The following is a 15,899-nucleotide window of genomic DNA, read 5'->3' as shown; positions in this document are numbered from 1 at the left end:
GAGAAGCAGGCTCCATTCAGGATGTGGGACTCGATCCCGGGTCTCCAGGATCACACCCTGGGCTGAAGGCTGCGCTAAACCGCTGAGCCACCCAGGCTGCCCTAGCAAAACATTTCAAAAGAGATACCTACACACGTTGTCTCTATTTTCCCTCTTCTGGCTCTCCATAAAACCATTTCCTATGAATCTTTGATCCCCGTAACTCAAAGCTATTCTTGTCAAGGTCACCGAAGTCCTCTGCATTATTAAGTCTAATGGTTAAATTCTCAGCCTTTATCTTACTTAAGGACATTTGATATGGTTGACAACTTCCTTCTGTTTGAAGTACTTTCTTCACAGGACTTCCAGAACACTACCTTCTCCTGGTTTTCTTTGTATCTCCCTTGCTGCTCCTCTCGGTGTTCTTTGCTGGATCCTCCTCACATCCCTATTCTTGATATTAGCGTACACAGAACTTACTTGTTTATCGTCTCATCTATAAACACTCTTCTTATGATCTCATCTAGCCTCTTGGCTTTAAACACTATCTATACACACATGACTTTCAAACTTCTATATCACCATCCAGCTTCTTCTTCTCAGTTTCCAGCCTTATATACTGGATTAGCTAGCTGCTTGACGTCTCCACTTGGGTATCCAAAAGGCATCTCAAACATTGCTCTTCCAGTCTTCCCTTCCAATTGTTTGTCTTTTAGTCTTTTCTATTTGCATTACTGATAACTCAATCCTTCCAGGTTCTCATTCTTTTTTTTTAAAGATTTTATTTATTCAAGAGAGAGAAAGAGAGACAGAGAGAGAGAGAGAGAGAGGCAGAGACACAGGCAGAGGGAGAAGGAGGCTCCATGCAGGGAGCCCAACACAGGACGCGATCCTGGGGCTTCAGGATCAGGCCCTGGGCGGCACCAAACTGCTGAGCCACCGGGGCTGCCCCCAGTTTCTCATTCTTGACTCATCTGTTCCTCACATCCCATGCCCAAAGCCATTGAGAAATCTTTTAAGTTCAAATTTCAAAATGTCTACAAACTAGAACTATTTCTTACCACTCTCACTGCTACCATTCTGGTTCGATATACATAATCTCTTGCTTGGACTTATGCTTCTATCTTTGTACTCCACACCATAACATTTCCCCATTCCTCATCTAAAATCTATCACAGCAGCCAGGGATATCTTGTTAAAATGTCTGCTCAAAATATTCTAATGGCGATTTATCTTACAGAAAATATCAAAAAGTTTACGATAGCTGAGAAGGCCCTAGAAGATTAGGTTCTCAATTTGTGCTCCACTATTAAACTCCAATTCCATTAACCTGCTCCAGCCAGCCCAAGCACTTTTGCTGGTCTTTTCACATGCCAGACTACTCTCGATGGAGGACATTTGCTCTCCTGTTCCCTCAGTCTGTAATACTTTTCTTCAACAACTTCATGGCTCATTCCCTCACCTCTTTCATGTCTGTTCAAATTTCATATCTTTGGAGCAGTCTCTTCAATACATGGTGCTGCGAAAATTGGACATCCATATGCAGAAGAATGAAACTAGACCATTCTCTTACACCACACACAAAGATAAACTCAAAACGAATGAAAGATCTAAATGTGAGACAAGATTCCATCAAAATCCTAGAAGAGAACACAGGCAACACCCTTTTTGAACTTGGCCACAGCAACTTCTTGCAAGATACATCCATGAAGGCAAGAGAAACAAAAGCAAAAATGAACTATTGGGACTTCATCAAGATAAAAAGCTTTTGCACAGCAAAGGATACAGTCAACAAAACTCAAAGACAATCTACAGAATGAGAGGAGATATTTGCAAATGACATATCAGATAAAGGGCTAGTTTCCAAAATCTGTAAAGAACTTATTGAACTCAACAGCAAAGAAACAAACAATCCAATCATGAAATGGCAAAAGACATGAACAGAAACCTCACAGAGGAAGACATAGACATGGCCAACAAGCACATGAGAAAATGCTAAACAAAACTAAAAGATCTTCCCAAATTAAAACTATAAAACTCCTCAGACCTTCCTCACACTCTTCATGCCTTATTTTCCTTCATGTCACATACCACCTTCTAGTGTAATTCATTTATTTATTATGTTTATAATACATCCTCACACAGTAGAATATAAGCTGTCTGAGGTCAAGCTTGTGTTTTATTTATGTTATTCCAAATGGGGAGAATAAAGCATGTTTGGAAAAATACAAAATATACCAGTTTCAGGGACAGCCAAGTGGCCCAACGGTTTAAGCGTCTGGCTTTGGCTCAGGGTGTGATCCTGGAGTCCCAGGACCCCACATCGAGCTTCCTGCATGGAGCCTACTTCTCTTTGTGCCTGTGTCTCTGTCTCTCTCTCACTCTCTTTCCTCTGTGTGTGTGTGTGTGTGTGTGTGTCTCATGAACAAATAAAATCTTTAAAAAACTATACCAGTTTCAGAATGGTGAACACATTTGGGGAGGAATGGTAAGGAAAAAAACTGTATAGGGATGACCAGGTGGTTTTAATTTTATTATTTGTAGCATATATTTTTTTAATGATTAAAAGATCCAGTCATTTTTGTTACATGTTAATAGTAGGTACAAGGGTTCTAGTTGTGTCTGTCCTCTGAACTTTTTGAATGTTTAAAATATTTTATAATGTTAAAAATACCAATTTACAAAGAATGACAGAGGGTGGCACATCAGGCAACCATAGGTCTGAATGGTTGGAGCACAGATGGGGCAAATGGTAGAAAGAAAGAAGAGAAAGAGTTGACCAGGTATTAAGCAATAATGGGAAGTATAGCTATTTTATAAAAGGCTATTTAGGACAGATGTCATAAAGTAGTGCTACTCATGCCTCAGCATGCATAGGAATAATGGAAGGATTTATATTAATATGCAAATTCCAATTCAGTTGGTTTGAGAGGAGTGTGTTCCTGCTAGGTCATGCCAATGCTCCTGGTCCTAAAGCACTGATAACAGGATCCTGAAATGTGGGATCTCTGCTGTGGCTGCACAGTGGAATCCCCAAGAGCATTATAGAAAATACTGATGTCTGGGTCCAACCCCCAAAGTTTCTGATTTAATTATCATTGGAGGTGGCCTGGATACCACCCAATATTTTAAAAGATGATTTTAAAGCACAGCAGAATTTGAGAAGAGCTATAGGGAGATTCCAGATCTGGTGCCTTCCTGGCACACTGTCTCTTCTGTGGACTCCCTCAGGATGTCTGTTTCCTGTGGTCTCCTTCTGAGGGATTTTGGGGCAGAGGTCACTGGGCTGTAACATTTGATGCTGCTGCTGCTCAGGCCAGGCCACATGCCAAAGATTAGGACCCAAATGCAGACAAAGGGTGGACAATTAACTGATATTCTTTTTACTGAATGAGGCCTGGCTGGTCAATTATTTCAAGTACCTGACCAACATAATATGCAATAGAGAAGTAGGGAAAAACCTGTGCTTACTTCTCGGGAGGAAATTATCAGAGATGCTGCCATCTGTAGGCAGACCATCAAATCAATTATTATTTTTTTTATAAATTTATTTTTTATTGGTGTTCAATTTCCCAACATATAGAATAACACCCAGTGCTCATCCCATCAAGTGCCCCCCTCAGTGCCCATCACCCAGTCACCCCCACCCCCCGCTCACCTCCCCTTCCACCACCCCTACTTCGTTTCCCAGAGTTAGGACTCTCTCATGTTCTGTCTCCCTTTCTGATATTTCCCACTCATTTTTTCTCCTTCCCCCTTTATTCCCTTTCACTATTTTTTATATTCCCCAAATGAATGAGACCATATAATGTTTGTCCTTCTCTGATTGACTTATTTCACTCAGCATAATACCCTCCAGTTCCATTCACGTCGAAGCAAATGGTGGGTAATTGTCATTTCTAGTGGCTAATATTCCATTGTATACATAAACCACATCTTCTTTATTCATTCATCTTTCGATGGACACCGAGGCTCCTTCCACAGTTTGGTTATTGTGGACAATGCTGCTATAAACATTGGGGTGCAGGTGTCGTGGCGTTTCACTGCATCTGTATCTTTGGGGTAAATCCCCAGCAGTGCAATTGCTGGGTCATAGGGCAGATCTATTTTTAAGTCTTTGAGGAACCTCCACACAGTTTTCCAGAGTGGCTGCACCAGTTCACATTCCCACCAACAGTGCAAGAGGGTTCCCCTTTCTCCACATCCTCTCCAACATTTGTGGTTTCCTGCCTTGTTAATTTTCCCCATTCTCACTGGTGTGAGGTGGTATCTCATTGTGGTTTTGATTTGTATTTCCCTGATGGCAAGTGATGCAGAGCATTTCCTCATGTGCGTGTTGGCCATGTCTATGTCTTCCTGTGTGAGATTTCTGTTCATGTCTTTTGCCCATTTCATGATTAGATTGTTTGTTTCTTTGCTGTTGAGTTCAATAAGTTCTTTATAGCCCTTTACCTGATACGTCATTTGCAAATATCTTCTCCCATTCTATAGGTTGTCTTTTCGTTTTGTTAACTGTATCCTTTGCTATGCAAAAGCTTTTTATCTTGATGAAGTCCCAATAGTTCATTTTTGCTTTTGTTTCTCTTGCCTTCGTGGATGTATCTTGCAAGAAGTTGCTGTGGCCAAGTTCAAAAAAGGTGTTGCCTGTGTTCTCCTCTAGGATTTTGATGGAATCTTGTCTCACATTAAGATCTTTCATCCATTTTGAGTTTATCTTTATGTATGGTGCAAGAGAGTGGTCTAGTTTCCTTCTTCTGCATGTGGATGCACAATTTTCACAGCACCATTTATTGTCTTTCTTCCAGTGGATCGTCTTTCCTGCTTTGTCAAATATTAGTTGACCATAAAGTTGAGGGTCCACTTCTGGATTCTCTATTCTGTTCCATTGATCTATGTGTCTGTTTTCGTGCCAGTACCACACTGTCTTGATGACCACAGCTTTGTAGTACAACCTGAAATCTGGCATTGTGATGCCCCCAGCTATGGCTTTCTTTTTTAAAATTCCCCTGGCTATTCGGGGTCTTTTCTGGTTCCACACAAATCTTAAAATAATTTGTTCCAACTCTCTGAAGAAAGTCCAAGGATTTTGATAGGGATTGCATTAAATGTGTATATTGCCCTGGGTAACATTGACATTTTCACAATATTAATTCTTCTAATCCATGAGCATGGAATATTTTTCCATCTCTTTGTGTCTTCCTCAATTTCTTTCAGAAGTGTTCCGTAGTTGGTTAGGTTTATTCCTAGGTATCTTATGCTTTTGGGTGCAATCGTAAATGGGACTGACTCCTTAATTTCTCTTTCTTCAGTCTCAAATCAATTATTTGATTATATAATTCATCTATTATTTTCAAAATGTATTGACGGTACAAGACATCTAACTTAATGGTGAAGAAAACAGACTTTTTTCCAGTCCTGGTAGGACTTACAGTCTATCAGTATGACCTACCACGAACCACTTAACACCATTCTAGACTTATTTATAATGTGTCATTTGCTGCATGCATGTTCTGCTTCCTGAAGGCAAGAGTAGTAGATGTCCAAGGGAAAGATTTGTCTCAAATGATGGATAATCTAAGACCTGAAGGATGAGTAATAATCAGTGAGGAGAATGGGTAGGCTGAGGAGGAGAATGGAAAAGCTGTTGTTTAATACTAAGTGTTAGGCTCTTTCTCAGGGGGATTTTCAGCTGCTTAAACAATTTCCTTTCTCCTTCTTCCTCAAGTATTTTTACATAAAGACTTTAGTAACTAATACCTAAATATTTCACTGTTCTGTTTTGTTTTCAATCTGAAAGAGTCACTTTGTGTCACTTATGTCTGTTCCAGACCAAACTGTTGAGAAGAAATAAGAAACATGAACCAGGGGAGCTGTTTTCTACTCTAGTTGCAATGTGGATAGTTATTTGGAAAGGAGTTGGAGTGGAAGGAAGGGAGAAAAGAAGTGAAGGGTTTGGGAAAAGTCTAGAGGTTGTGAGGTCAACTTGAAGACAGGTGCTCTGGATCCAGTGAAGGATATCTGTGTCCAATACTGGGGATGTGACTGAAGAGAAGCAGTCTGTTGGGGGTCAGGGTGTGTCATTACAGGATTTTGTGACTGGAGGGATCTGGGGAGAGGAAGGATTTGTGAATGATTCCAAGACTTCAGACTCCTTGGCTCGTTTGTAGGTTTCTTCCCTGAGTTTCATAAGTTTCTAATCTTATACCCATCATTTTTTCACCATACTCCTATTACTCAATTTCTGTTATTGTCTAATTAGTATCTAGTAATTCTAGACTTTTGATGGCATAAGTATCTCTAAATATTTAGTAGGAAAAAGTGTAGGAAATAAAATTATTTGATTTAAAAAAATCTACTGTCTTTTTATGGGAAATAGAATACTACATAAGTGGAAGTATGTCGGTGGGCATTCCTTTTGTTCTGTGTGCTTTAGAATACAATGTTGATGGGTCACTGGGCCATAGCAGACTGACTGTGAGAAGCTTGATGCTGGGAGATGGGGGTAGGGTGGACATGAAAATAGATGGAAAAAACAGTACCTACTTTTAAAAAATCCAATCAAGATAAAAATTTAAAACTCAAACGTTGGAGCACCTGGGTGGCTCACTGGTTAATAGTCTGCCTTCACCCCAGGTCATGATCCCAGGTCCTGGGATCAAGTTCCACATTGGGATTCCTGCGGAGAGCTTGCTTCTCCCTCTCCCTCTCCTCTGCTTCTCTCTGTGTACCTCTCATGAATAAATAAGTCAAATCTAAAAAAAAAAAAAAAAAAACCCTCAAACATAACTTGCCAAAAATATTGACAAAATACCATGACAATGTCATGGAATTTGTCTTTACCTTGGTTAATCATTTTGTTAAGATTTATTTGTCAAGTATTAAATAGACACCTAGATATCTTTTTCTATGATAGTGAAATACTTAGAAATGAAGATCTACATACAATCTTTAAAAAGTTGGTAGAAAACATAATTGTAATTTTCAACTCCCACTCCAAATAATTGCCACTCCAAAATTGATTTTAATTTTTAATTTGATAGAAAACATTTTTTAAACCAAAAATATGAAGAGAAAACATTTAAAAATAAAAATATGAAGAGAGGAGGAATGCAAAATAAATTCTATGTGGGGAAACGTATACACACTTAAAGAGTTAAACAAATTTGGTACATGCATCTTAGTAAAGAAAATAATTCAGCTTCTACTAGCTAGAACAATGGCTGGCATCATGAGATAAACTTTTCTCACATTTATATTCTATTGACCTGAAAAGTTTGATAATCCCACTAAAATTGGGAGATCAGACAACCAGAAAAAATATGAGGACGATAGAAATGTTGAGATAGTAGCTCAAGGTGTTCCAGTTTTGTTGTTGTTTACATGGGGAGGAGCTGAGGAGAGAGAATCTTAAATAGGTTCCATGTTCAGTGCAGAGCCTGACACAAGGCTCAATCTCACAACCCTAAGATCATGATCTGAGCTGAAATCAAGAGCTGGATGCCCAATCAACTGAGCTACCTAGGCACCCCAAAAGTTTCTGTGTTTTAATTACTTCTACTTTTTTTATTGAGGAAGTAACTTGTGTGTTTGTGGTTATTTGCTCTTCAAAGTCTTTTTACACATTTATTGTTTTACTGCTTTGGAGAAGTCTTATTGGGTAGATAGAATACAAATGCAAAAAAACAAAATCAGGAAGGTAGAATGCTTGGTAAAAATTAGTGTACTCATAATGAAGAAGCCCATTAGAAGGATTTCAGTGGGCAGCCCTGGTGGTGCGGCGGTTTAGCGCCGCCTGCAGCCTAGGGTGTGATCCTGGAGACCCGGGATCAAGTCCTACATCGGGCTCCCTGCATGGAGCCTGCTTCTCCTTCTGCCTGTATCTCTGCCTCTCTCTCTGTGTGTGTCTCTCATGAATAAATAAATAAAATATTTAAAAAAAGGATCTCAGTATTTAGTTCCCTATTAAATCTATCCTGCAATTGCAAGGATGGTGATCATAAGTACTCTGTATTGGGTAACAAGCTCTTGTGTATGTTACCTTATTTAATAGCCAAGTTATGGGTATTAAATGGCACCCAAGAGATGGTCTCTATTATCCCTATTATATTACAAGAAACAAAAATGAAGGAGCTGATACACCTTGAGTTTGGAGAAGAGGTTCATAATTGTTTCTTCCTAAAATTTACAAGCTCTAAGGAATCTTTTAACATTTCTTGTTTGTATTTAGGTTAACTGAAGCCCATATTCTATAGGTAGCTGTGGCAGTCACTCCCGATTTTTCTTTAGGTCACTTTATCAAAGCTTGCATTGGGGCCTATTGATGTAATAGTAGTTGAGAGAAGGAAGATGCCCAATCAGATAACAAAGTATGAGAAAAATATGTTAAAACATAACAAGGGGACCATTTTTAATACTTCTTATTTAGGATTAGGTAATCCGATTAGTTTTGATCCATTTAATGCCATTCTCTTCATTCTGGATGAATTTTATTCATATTCTTGTTCTTATAATGTTCATTGTTATCACATATTTAACAAAGAAGAGGAACTTGCAGGAGGCTCAGTGGCTTTCACCTCCAAGTTTTTATCTCCACATAATCTCAAAATTATAATTCTTGGCTTTGGGGGGGGTGTGGTAATAAAAAAGGGCAAATAAAAACAAAGTAAAATAAACTTTACAACTTTATAAACAGCAAGAACTAGCTTAATGGCATATAGCCACACTTATTAGTAAAGGGCCTAACAAGTTTGATGCATGAAATTTAGCCACAGAAAGACAAGAAACAGTCTCTGCTAGCTAGAACAAAGGCTGATATTGTGAGATTTCAGTGGCATAATATACAGGCTTCAAATAAGAGTTCTGGTCAGTGAGACATAAAGGAAGTGCTTCATTAGCTATCATAGTGCATACCTCTCAGGCTTGTACCACGGGGCAGCACGCAGCAAGGGCATGGGCGCAAAGAATGAGCTATTCACTCAGGTTTCATAATCTTGCTCTGTTTCAGCCTCCTGGGTTGACAGCTTTCAAGTTAAGCATGGAAGGCTCTAAAGAAACAGTCTTACATTCTTGAGTGATAGAGTTTGTTTTTGGAAAATGCCTATCTAAAATAAGGAGATAAAATAAGTTGAGTCTGTGAGCTCAATTTATTACATTAGATGTCTTTCCAGAGCATAGTGAGATTTTTATGATTCTTTGAACACTTCAATAAAATAGTTCTATGGAAATATTGGTCTCAAATGAAATTATTTGCAATTTCTATGTCATCCAACCCTATGCAATCATATGAATATTCATTTTACAGTGAAAGCTTACTTTGTAAGTAGGAAAATTACAGTAAAATGCTTTGCAAAGATATTGAGTAGAAGAAAAAATCATTCTATGTAGTAGTTTTCAGGAAAACCACTGTGAATTCCAATCTTTTCCCCCAACATCCAGAGTCACAGACTTCTGTCCCTCAAGAAAACCCATTTCTGGATTCATTTCATACATCCTCTGTGCTTTGAAGAGAAATGTATTACAATTAGGTTCTGATTTATATTAATTTCCTAGATGTCAATGTCAGTTTTAAGTAGTATTGCCCAAAGGCCCAGGGACTTAAATTTATAAAATTGCACAAAGATGCTGAGAATGGTTCTCAATTTGAAGTATAGTGAAGGTGAAGTAAATAAGACTAGAAAACCTATATATTATGTTGTTATCATAGAATTTTCAAGAAAAATAACAAAAGAGATCATACAATTCAAATTCATGCTTGACATTATTTGTTGTGAAGAATATGACCATTGATACACTTAAATATATTGGAGATACTTATTTATAAAATAACTAATTTCTGCCCTATACTTGTTTGGAATTTCACCAGATACTCAAATGGAACAGTGGGAAATAACTGCTTAAAAACATTAAAAGCTCTAAAATAAACCAATCAAAATATTTTATTTTTTCTTTTTAAAAATGATTTTATTTATTTATTTATTAGAGAGAGAGAGAGAGAGAGAGAGAGAGAGAGCACGTGAGCGGGGGTGCAGGGGTAGGCCTAATCCAGGACTCTGAGATCATGACCTGAGCTGAAAGTGGATGCTTAACCACATGAGCCTCACAGGCACTCTTATTTTTTTGAATAAAAATATTTTAAAAGATCTGTTTAAAATTAAAAATTTAAATTTTCTCATATTCCAGAAGAACAATAATTTCTTACTTAAAACACTAAATGTGAGCAATATCTCTAAAGCCTGGCCAGTCACATTTATAGTAGTGTCAGAGAATATAAATTGTATTCACAAGGCCCTCAAGGGCCTTCATCTAAAACAAAAATACTTCTTAATTAACAGACAAATAAAGTTGAAACTACTCACAGAATGTAGCTCTATGTACACCTATAAAGCAGTTTGTCTTTCTTTAAGTCCCTGTATTTAACTACTCCATTTTTCTCACTTAGCAGATCACAAGCAGTTTTACAATAAAAGTCTATCCTGCAGGCAGACTATTGAATTAACCTTTAATCTGTTTTTCATAAAAACCACATGCCATGGGTTCAATTGCATCCCTACCAAATTCTTATGTTGAAGTCCTAACCCCCAGTATTTCAGAATGTGTATCCCTTTAGAGATGTCTCTAACACAGGTAAGCAAGTTAAAATGAGGTCATTAGGGTGGGATCCAATATTGGACACAAATATGGCTGGTACCCTTATAAAAGGTGAAATTTGAACATGCAGACATGCATACAGGGAGAACACCATATGAACATGAAGACAGCAATCTCCTAGTCAAAGAGAAAGCCCTGGAACAGACTCTTCCCTCACAGCCTTAAGAAGGAACCAATCCCATCCATGCCCTGATTTCAGATTTCTAGTTTCCAGACTGTGAGGCATTCTCTATTGTTTAAACCACTAATTTGTGGCATTTTATTACAGCAGCCCTAGCAAACTAATACACCACATAAATAAAAAATTAATTGATAAATTCCCTCAATATTTTATCTATCTTTCTATCTCTTTACCTATCAGAGCTTTGTTATAGTAGCATTTTACAGGACAATTCTATGTCATGCAGATCATTCTGACTTTTGTTTTTCAAGATCAAAAACAATTCTAAACTATCAGAAGTTTTATATATGTTTTACAAATCTAAGACAAAGATACAACTACTCTAAACAATAAACATTTACTAAAGTAGCAGGCTATAAAATAAAAATACTGGTGTCTACAGCATTCTAGTATACAAATAATAATCAGTTGCAAGATATAGTGGAAGAAGTAACTTCCTTTATGATGACTAGCATAAACTATATAACATAAAACAAAATAAAATCCATAAGCTTAAGAAAAAGAGAGGTAGACAGAACCTATATTGGAAACTACATGCAAGATGCCAAAGTACACCTGAGTACTTGTAAAGAATGCCATATTTCTGAATAGGAAGGTCCAATTTAAAAAATCCTCAATATTTATAAATTTAGCATATTCCAAGACTATTGTTTTTTTACTTTTATCCTGAAGCAAGACAAATTGGTTATAGAGTTCATTTGGAAAAATAAAGAAATAAGAACATACAAGAAATTCCTGATAACAAAGAAGAGAGGTCTGGCCCTATGAGAAATTAAAACATATTATATAAAGTCTGTTAAAACAGTATAATATTGGTATATAGAAATAGAAAGACAGACCAATATACTAAATTTGAAATTCCAGGAAAAAAAAACACAGCAAAACTATATATGGGAATTTCTGATAAAGTCAGTATCTAAAAGCAGTGGAGTAAACAAGAACATTTTGGTAAGTATGATTGGAATCACTGGATAGCCATACAAAAATATATAAAAGTAGGTTCATTCTTCACATTAGAAAAAAAAACTATAAAAGGATTAGAGTGTTAACACAGAGAAGAAAAAGGATCACAAATATTGTAAGAAAACGTGTGAGTTTATAACATGGGAGTGAACAAAATTTTTCTAAATATGATTAAGAATTCTAGAACACTAAGGAAACAGATTGATAAATTTATTATATGAAATGAAAAATCCAACTTTTGCATGGCAAACAGCACAAGCAAATAAAAAGACAAAGTGGGAAAATTGTTTGGGACTTTTCTCATGGACAAATGGTTAATATTTCCAATATTAAAGTGATTTTAAGTACTTTTTAAGAATTCAGAAGAATAAATTAAAAAGTCTTGTGGAAGAATGGGCAAAATAAATAGCGCACACAAAAATAAATGTAAAACGCCTTTATATACATAAAATGGTGTTCAATCTCACTTATAATAACAGGAATTCTATGTAAAATTACACTGAGATACCATTTCTCATCCATTACATTCACAAAAATTCATAAATCTGAGTACATATCCTGATGGCCAGGCTCTTGGGAACCATTGTTCTTATACATTGCTGACAGGAATGCAAAATGTACACCCCCCCTATAGAGGGGAATTTGGAAATATGTAAAAAACAAAACAAAACAGAACTCCCCCAAAACTCAACAACTACATATGTCTAAATTTTTGATTTGTTAATCTTACTCCTAGAAATCTTATTGGAGATATACCTCTACATATACAAAGAAAAATTTGATTCCTTATAAGACCAAATTGCTCATCAAAATGTGGGAATAACTGTGGTCCAACCAGCATATGTTGAATACATTTTTTTCTAAGAATGGGTGTACAAATGTATATTGATGTGTAATTTCAACAAGAAACTTGGAAGAATAAATAAAAAAACTTTAATGATTGTCTATAGGGAACATAACAGTAGATACAAAGAAGAAAAATAAATTTATGGCTGCTTATTTTTTTCTTTTTCCTTTTTTAAGATTGTTTGTACTTGGGAAGAATTGTGGAGTAAAAGAGCCTTGTGAGCCCTATCAGCTAAATGTGGTGAACAGATCTCAATACAAGTGCTGCAACTTGAAAAAAGGTATTTTTGACACAGAGAAATTTGAATACAGAAGTTATTAGATGATATTAAGGAATTATTATGTTTTGGATGTGACAATCATCATAATGTGGTTTTTATTTTTAGAAATGCCTCACCTACTGAAGTTATAAATTGAAGTATTTATGGAAAAATAATATTATATCTTGGATTTTGCATATTGCAGTAAGGGGTAAAAAGTGAAAAGGGAAGAATTGATATCTTAAAAGCCTTCAAATTATACACACGTATGACCATCAATTACATTCTGGAATGTATCATAAATGTATACCTATGAATGTATATAAAGATTTAACTAGAGAAACATTTATTCTGATAATTTTGAGAAGCACAAATACCTGGAAATACCCTGTGCCTAAATAATTTAATTAATTAAATAAATCAAATATGCTGAAATTACGTTGAAAAAGAATTTTTATAAATTGAATGGAAAAGTCACATTATTACTAATTGAAGAAAATAGTTTATAAAATAATAATATAACCCACATTTTTGTTAGCAAAAATTATTTAGGAAAAATAGAAAATGTTTTATAAGTGTTTGTAGTATAATCTTTGGGAGGTCAGAATTTAGGTAACTTTTACTTAAAATCAATATTGGTGGCTTATCCTTATCTTTTAAAGTACATATGTTACCTTTGCAAAACAATAATTATTAAAGAAAAAGGCAACTCTGTGTAAGGCAATCAATGTCTGAAAAATCATAGAAGAATGGAAAAAAGAATGGAAAGATTGAGATATTTGCGAGGGAAAAACGTTTTAAAGAAATGAAGAACCAGTACTGTCCTGTAAATTGAAATAATTTTTTAACATGAGTGATGTAAGATTCTTTACTCTGCAAAAATCGTTTCTCACTGTGAGATTTCTGACACATTGATCTTAGACCTTTAGGAGAAGAAATAATATTTCATTTTGCTTGATCCATAGAACCAAGTACAGGGCTGGGAGGTTTACGTAAAGCGTAGGATATTGTTGAAAGATTTGTCAACTTAATTTCCCCTATTCATAAACTAGATTCCCTCCTGGTACCCTGTACACCACCATGGCTCCAGGAAGGGGAGCAGGCCAAATGCCACCTGGGAAGGAAGAGCTATGATACCTGGGGGAAGAAGTGCTTGCCAAACAGGAAGAAACTGAGAGGGTGTCCTTTTCCCTCCAAGAGAAGAGAAACAAGAGAGAAAAAGAATCAGACAGGAAGACTAATTTATTTTGACCCCCCCTCCGGGGTTAAGCCCCATAGCTATAAAGCATATTTTATTGTTGAAGAAAAGCTGGAAAAAAGAGCTTTGCCCTCCTCCCATTAAGAACTTTGAAGGAAGAGACAGTGTCCACAAGGTAATAAAAGTAGTGCCATCACATGGTTAAGCCAGGAGCATTTGATTTATCTCTTTACTTCCTACTCCTCCCACCCCACTCCAGCCAGTCTTCAGCCACAATTCCATCTGTAGAGAACTCCAACATTCCCATCAGCCCTAAGAGATGCCTGAGATTTCTGGAGGAAAAACTTGCCAGAGGAAGTCACCTGAGTGATGGTGTTTTGCTGCATGTGCCAAAGCACTTTCTCCTTGGCACTTCTCAAGCATGCTTTTGAAAGAAAAAGAGCCAGGGGATCCCTGGGTGGCGCAGCGGTTTAGCGCCTGCCTTTGGCCCAGGGCGCGATCCTGGAGACCCGGGATCGAATCCCACGTCGGGCTCTCGGTGCATGGAGCCTGCTTCTCCCTCTGCCTGTGTCTCTGCCTCTCTCTCTCTCTCTCTCTCTCTCTCTCTCTCTCTCTGTGTATGACTATCGTAAATAAATAAAATTTAAAAAAAATATTAAAAAAAAAAGAAAGAAAAAGAGCCAACCTATAGGAGGCGGCCCAAGTACCCAAGGATGCCCAAAGCACAGGCAAAGTAGCCAGGAGAGGTTTTGACAAGTTCCACCAACCTTGGATTTTGTCAAGACCCTAGAAGGAATATGACTGGCTGTACCTTGGAAGACATTATGTTAAGAGTATTAAACAATTTAGTGATTATTGCATGCTGCTTATTATCCCCCCCCAAAAAAAGGTTAATTACAGGATATTTTCCCCCAATGTATCTGCTTCTAGTATTAGTTTTTATTTATTTATTTTTATTTTTTTTTATTCAAGATAGACGGAGAGAGAGAGAGAAAGAAAGAGGCAGAGACACAGGCAGAGGGAGAAGCAGAGGGAGAAGCAGGCTCCATGCTGGGAGCCTGATGTGGAACTCGATCTGGGGACTCCAGGATCGCGTCCTGGGCCAAAGGCAGGCACTAAACCGATGAGCCACCCAGAGATCCCCTAGTATTAGGTTCTTAAAAATATTTAGGATATTAGAAGATATGAATATACTTTATTGAAAGTATAGCTTCTTTGATCAATGTTTTTGGGGAAAATGTGGGTTATAATGAATTATGTATAAATATTCAGAGAATAAGGAAGGTTTTTAAAATGAAAATTAAAAAAAATGAATATCTTGAGCCTTTGAGATGTTGGAAATCACTTGGAGCTACCCACCAATTATCTGCTACTTTTTTCTTTTTTGCTACCTTTTTTTTTTAAAGACTAACATAACTTGATAAAATATTATCTGGGTTGAATAAATGAAGTTGCAAAGTGAAGTATCAACAGTGTGAGGCTAGTTTATATTTGGGAGATGCTTTTTGAACATTTCAGACTTTAGACTTTTTGCCAAAAAATGTTCATTTTTTTTGGAATAACATTAAATATATCTGGCTGGACTTTAATAACAACACACACGGAGGAAGAGAACTGACCAAGGGAGCCCATTCTCTTGAAATTATCTCAGATATTTATTTACTAAGATCTAGACTCAAATATATATTAAGACTAGAAAAAGTCAATCTTCGGAGTCAACATATCATAATTCTTCAACAGTTATTAATAAAATTCTACCATGTTTTTTTAAAAGGCTCTTTTAAAGGGACATGTCATGGGTTAAAGAGTAAATGGGGGCCGGGCG

Source organism: Nyctereutes procyonoides, unplaced genomic scaffold, assembly GCF_905146905.1.
Source record: "Nyctereutes procyonoides isolate TBG_1078 unplaced genomic scaffold, NYPRO_anot_genome, whole genome shotgun sequence".
Lineage (NCBI taxonomy): Eukaryota > Metazoa > Chordata > Mammalia > Carnivora > Canidae > Nyctereutes > Nyctereutes procyonoides.
The sequence above is the reverse complement of the archived record's forward strand: the minus strand, read 5'-3'. Positions refer to the sequence as shown.